Below are 5650 nucleotides of genomic sequence, written 5' to 3' on the forward strand. Positions count from 1 at the left end.
TGAATGACTCAGCTCCGTGCGGTGGACTTTTGTGGTGGCAGGAACAGAGGTGGGGTGGGGGGATATGTGTGTTCACAGGACCCACAGTCAGTGAATTTTACCGAAAACATGATCGGTGAATTTCTCAGAAAGTACAATCATTGAATTTCATGGAACACGCGGCAAACACAATGGGATGAATGCCAGAATAAGCATTATTCAGATCTATGTACAGACGAGAGATTTCAATCATCTCGAAACACTTTTCCTTAGGACTTTGTATATCTCTCTCTATGAACCAGTATGCTGAGCATTTGCCACAACTGGCTGCAGACGTGGGCAACAGCTTTACGTGTCATGGACGACAGCTGTACATGTCATGGGCCTGTTGTGTCACTTCAGGGAGATGTTGACGTAATGTGGACAGGTTTTGATCCGTTCCCTCGGACGTCAGCGAAAAAAACAGAATCTGGTCAAGTGATGCTGGTCGAAGACTTTGCAACTCACAAACTTTGTGGGCATTTCTTGAAATAAAACATAGTTTTTTCTTACGTTACATGAGGATGTGGGCGGGTAGGGTAAAAAAACTCGTTGATTTTTCCACCGAGATGCTGGATCCGGAAGTAGCGGATCCCGTCTTGACTCATTTTTATGTTTGCAAACATTTTGTTTGTTTCTTTTACACAATGTTCGTTTTATTACCGTGTTGTTGTTGTGTTGTTGTACTGTAGCTCTGAACGGTTCAGTTGACACTGGCGGGCTGAGTGAGGTACGTTTGCTCGGAGAACTCCTCCGAATTCGATCAGAGGAGATCTCCGGGGAACGTCGTTGTCCTTTCTTGTCCTTGGAGGACAGGACAGAATCATTTTTTAGTTTCTCTGGCCACTTTCATGATGATGGTCGGGTAGTTTGTCACGATTTTGTGTGGCTACTGTTTTGATGACAGTCAAGATTGACGTCGTAAAGATTTTATGTGGGATACTAAGATGACCTTACGTCCTTGACCTCATCAACTGGCCGTAGCCACACCCTCCCGTTCACTGTACCGACATTAATGTGTTCTCTGTGTGATCAAAGTCTGTATTCTTCTGTTTCTCTCGCCGCCATTTGGACTTTGTTCACTTTCACGAGGCAAACGTCTCCTCATGGTGGACACACAAGTTGTTCATTTCCTTCTCGCCACAGGCAGCAGATGTACACCACTCACAAAATCCTCCCCTTGTCTCATCTTTTCCTGACCTTGAACTTACCGCCTTTTTTTTTTTTTTTTTACTTCATCAATCCTCACTGTCGAGTTCACTTACCATAGTAGACTTCCTCCGACCGGCGTCTGTGGTGTAGCGGTTTTAGACGTTTCGCTGTCGCATGCAGGAAATGCGAGTCTGATTCCTGAGTTGGACAAAAAAAATTTGAGTATCTTGGTCTTTCTGCTGGGACTTTGTATCCCTCTCAGCCTGGGTTGGCTCTGACAGGCAGGGTCGGAAACCCTCTTAAATGATCTAATTTGTGTCAATGGGGGTGTAAAAACACCTAGTTTATTTTTTTAATAGCATCTATAGGCTTCCTTCAGGATCAGTGACTATGTCAATGACATGTTGGGATATCCTGCACAAAATGGCCAAAGTCCACTTGGGCCATGATTGAAAGATTTGGAACAACGTAGGCTATATCTAGTTTGTGAAAAACTTCAAAAGAATCTAATTACAAGATTCACGATTAGTATGCAATAGAGATGAAAATTAAGGAAATCAGTTTAAAACCGTTGGTTGTCAGTATGTTTTGTGACAAATTGAGTTGAGAGTAGAGAAGATTGACTAGGTCTAGATCTATTGTCCTAGAGATCTTAAGGGGGAAAAGTGAAAGTTCAAATACTGGAGATACCCCATTTTGTCAGAAAGTTCTTGTTCTCAATTCATGCTTTTCCCCTGGTTGTTACAAAGCTGGTTTACAATAACGGTAAAGTCTGCGCAAGTTTCTGATAACGGTAAAGTCTGCGCAAGTTTCTGATAACGGTAAAGTCTGCGCAAGTTTCTGATAACGGTAAAGTCTGCGCAAGTTTCTGATAACGGTAAAGTCTGCGCAAGTTTCTGATAACGGTAAAGTCTGTGGAAGTTTCTGATAACGGTAAAGTCTGCGGAAGTTTCTGGTAAGTGGACTCAGCCATGTTGTTGATTTCCCCACACATCCACGCGGGGCCGGGAGAGAATGTGTTGGTGGGCTCACAACTTCCCACATGCTATGCTTGTCACTTTTATTGTATTATTCCTTGACGTGTTCTTGTTGATTGTGGCCAAAACATTACCTACAGGTTTTTGTCTTGTGATGACTGAACATACATCTAGATAGGTTTGTGCTGGAGCGACTTGCGAACAGATTAGCCGTCATACATACTGGGTGGTACAGTGCAGCCTCTCTATACTATAACCACCTTCGATATAACGACATCCTCTGTTTAGCGACATAGTGCCCAGGTCCCGATTTTTTCCTTTATATATCATTCTAAATATTTTTGGTTGCCTCTCTATATAAGGACAACTTTCTATGACATTTTTTTTCCATAACATTTTTTCTGGTCCCAACGATGTCGTTATAGAGGCTGCACTGTATGTTTGTATGAAGCAACGGAGAGGCTGGACATCTAGAGGTAGTGTTGTTTTCAGCGGTCAACTAACTGACCAATCGTACCATGTACTACTCTGCCATAAGCTGACAAAACGCCTTTTTTCATTTTGGCGCCAACACCTTTTATTTGCTTAATCAAAAGCCTGATCAGTTACCTTACTACTACTTGTGTGAAAAAATCAAAGAAAAACTTACTAGTTTCTGAATAAATTAGAATTCAAATTTCGGAATAACTGTATTTTTAAAATGTTATGCTGACCACAAAAAAAAAACTTTTTCTCGAAACTGCTGTGAAGAAAAAAAAGCGTTTTGTCAACTTATGGCAGAGGTGACAAGTCAGAGTGGCAGGCCCCAGGTCAGACCCTCGACGTTTGTGCAATTTTCTCTTCCACTTCCACTTCCAGCTTCTTGCACTGCATTTCACAATTTCCCTTGTGCTGTCAAATATGAGGCATACTGACAAAATGAGTCACTGCTTGAAATCCACAAGTTGAGATTGAGGCCAAAAATCGACTCAGGTTCAAATTTGTAGACTTTCAGCTGATACTGATACCATTTTCTACAAGTTAACATTGTCTTTTATGATTTTACGTTTTACGCTAATAAATTGTACAAACTCAACCAGTATAATTGACTTCTCTGTGTCCATAGGGCTTGGCTAAAATCCGGGCAGTGACGTGAGTCATTTTGTCAGCATGCCTCACAAATGTTCCTAGTTGCTTCTGAAGGAATTAGAAATAATCTAGTGTATATTTTTGCTGGCTGGCAGGTGTGTTGTGTTGGGAAGAGAGTTGGAGCATCAGAGATGTGTGTCTGTCTGTCTGTCTGTCTGGCCGGCCGGCCAGCGTGGCTCATACACTCACAGCTGATGTAGGCATACCATATCGCTACCCTAGAATTACGAAGTTCTGTCTGTGGGTGGTTGGCGGGTGCTCAGGTGTGGTTGGCGGGTGCTCAGCGGGTGCTCAGGTGTGGTTGGCGGGTGCTCAGGTGGGGTTGGCGGGTGCTCAGGTGTGGTCTGCTCCTTCTTTCTTATCAAACATCTATCATCTTTGTCATTCCTTCTCCTTTGTGTTTGTTAATCTCTTGTGTAACACCTCTAATCTTCAGCACTTGTATGACCTTATTGTGTTGCAAGGGCTGTAAAACTTACTGAAACTAAAAGTTCTGTCTGCGAAGTACCTAGATCTAGATTTGAGAAACTTGACTGAGTTTCACATGTCAAGATTTTTCTAATGCAATTCTTTGAATATCTTGTAACGACTCCGAATAATCTTATGATTTTGATAGAACATTTAGTGTCTGGCCTCATGGTCTTGTGAACTCAAAACAGCCAAAAATGTCAGACGGAACTTTGTCATTCTAAAGGTGGCAATAATAATGGAATTTATGACACAAGGTTCATTTTAAAGGAAGACATTTTGAAGTATGTTCAGATCATTTTATTACCACTGCAGTACTTGTGGTTGAATGTGTTGCCACCTGGAAACAGGGAGGAAAAGTTGGCCCATATCATCTCCAGCTACAGGTTGATAAAGTAGGAGAGTAAACTTTAGACCAAAATGTGTTTCTGGAACAAAAACAACAGTCCCACCATTCTGAACCATAATTTAGGATTTTCATAATTTGACAATCTATCGATTGTATGAGGAATTATTTTGATGGTAGGGTATTCATCTTAAAAAATTGAAAAATGGCTTTCCAAAAGTGAGAAAAATAGAAGCCTGGGATGTTTCCCCAGCCTTGCATTATAAATAGCTGTGGACGTGAATAGCTCCGTCCAGAAAGCAAATCTCACGACTTTTGCATCCTTACCTAAGGCCTGTACCGCACCTAGCCAAATCTGTCTTTAGACCATTTAGTCAGTTGTCTCAGAATTTCATTTCCATGTGAGCCGTACCGCACTAGGACACTAGCATCTTAAGACTTTGATATTAACAATTCATTTCGAACATGGAATCAACAAAGATAGCTTGTGTATGTGCTCTGTTTTCAATCAGATGAAAGAAACCTTAAAAAAAAGATTTTTGATTCATCCATTTACCAGTACCAGTCAGCTATTACCGAAAGAGCAGTTTTATCGAGTAGGCCTATGTGAAGATCTTAGATGTTATCCACATAATTTTTTTGGTTATTATAGTTTGGTCCTTGCTTGATATGTAATTTGGCGTAAAAATAATCAGACGCATATGTTGTTGAAAAGAACTCAGCATCATAACATGACTGGATATGTGTGGGTGTATGGAACTAGGCGTGTCGGCAAATTTCAGGGCAGTTTTATCTTAGTACGGTAGACTACTCTATTCTCTTACTGGCTCAAACCAGTCTTTAGTCACACTTGTCGTACTCGGTTAGTGGCCGGGCACAACTTGTCTCTAAGTAGTGCGGTAGGGTTCGTATTACTCCATTGTTCACAACTACCTAAATCACAGGCTTTAGTGTGTCAAAAGACAGATTTGTCAAGGTGCGGTATAGGCCTTTCCCTTTCTGCCATTCTGGTTGGTGTCTTCACGGTCTAGTTTTCTCAAAATGTATTTTTACACCCTATCTCACAAAATGTGCAATATCTCAAAACCTACTTGTTTTTTTTTATAATTAAAAAAGCACTGTGTCACTGTCAGCTTTGAATTTTTTTAAAATAAGAGACCTCCTGTATTCTATGTCAAGATTTTTGGTGTGTCTTCAGGCACACATATAGTTGATACAACAGTATCTGTGTGCCTGAAGAAAGATCAGATTTTGACTAGGGAGACTTCTTATGGAAGATTCAATGCTGAACACAGTGGTTATAGTTTTTCAGATATTGCACATTTTATGAGATACGGTGTAAAAATATGTTTTGAGAAAATGGTCTTGTAAGCGATACAAAAACAGTACACTGTGAAGACACCAAAATGGTAGATAGTAGCACAGAATACACTACCATCAATTTTACTGTATTAACCTGTAGCTGGAACTGTATGGGCAGACTCACATCTTCCCATTTTACAGGAGCAAAGAGGATAGGTACACATGCGGATCTCTCTCTCTCTCTCTCTCTCTCTCTCTC

The sequence above is a fragment of the Aplysia californica genome, unplaced genomic scaffold (assembly GCF_000002075.1).
Source record: "Aplysia californica isolate F4 #8 unplaced genomic scaffold, AplCal3.0 scaffold00069, whole genome shotgun sequence".
NCBI lineage: Eukaryota > Metazoa > Mollusca > Gastropoda > Aplysiida > Aplysiidae > Aplysia > Aplysia californica.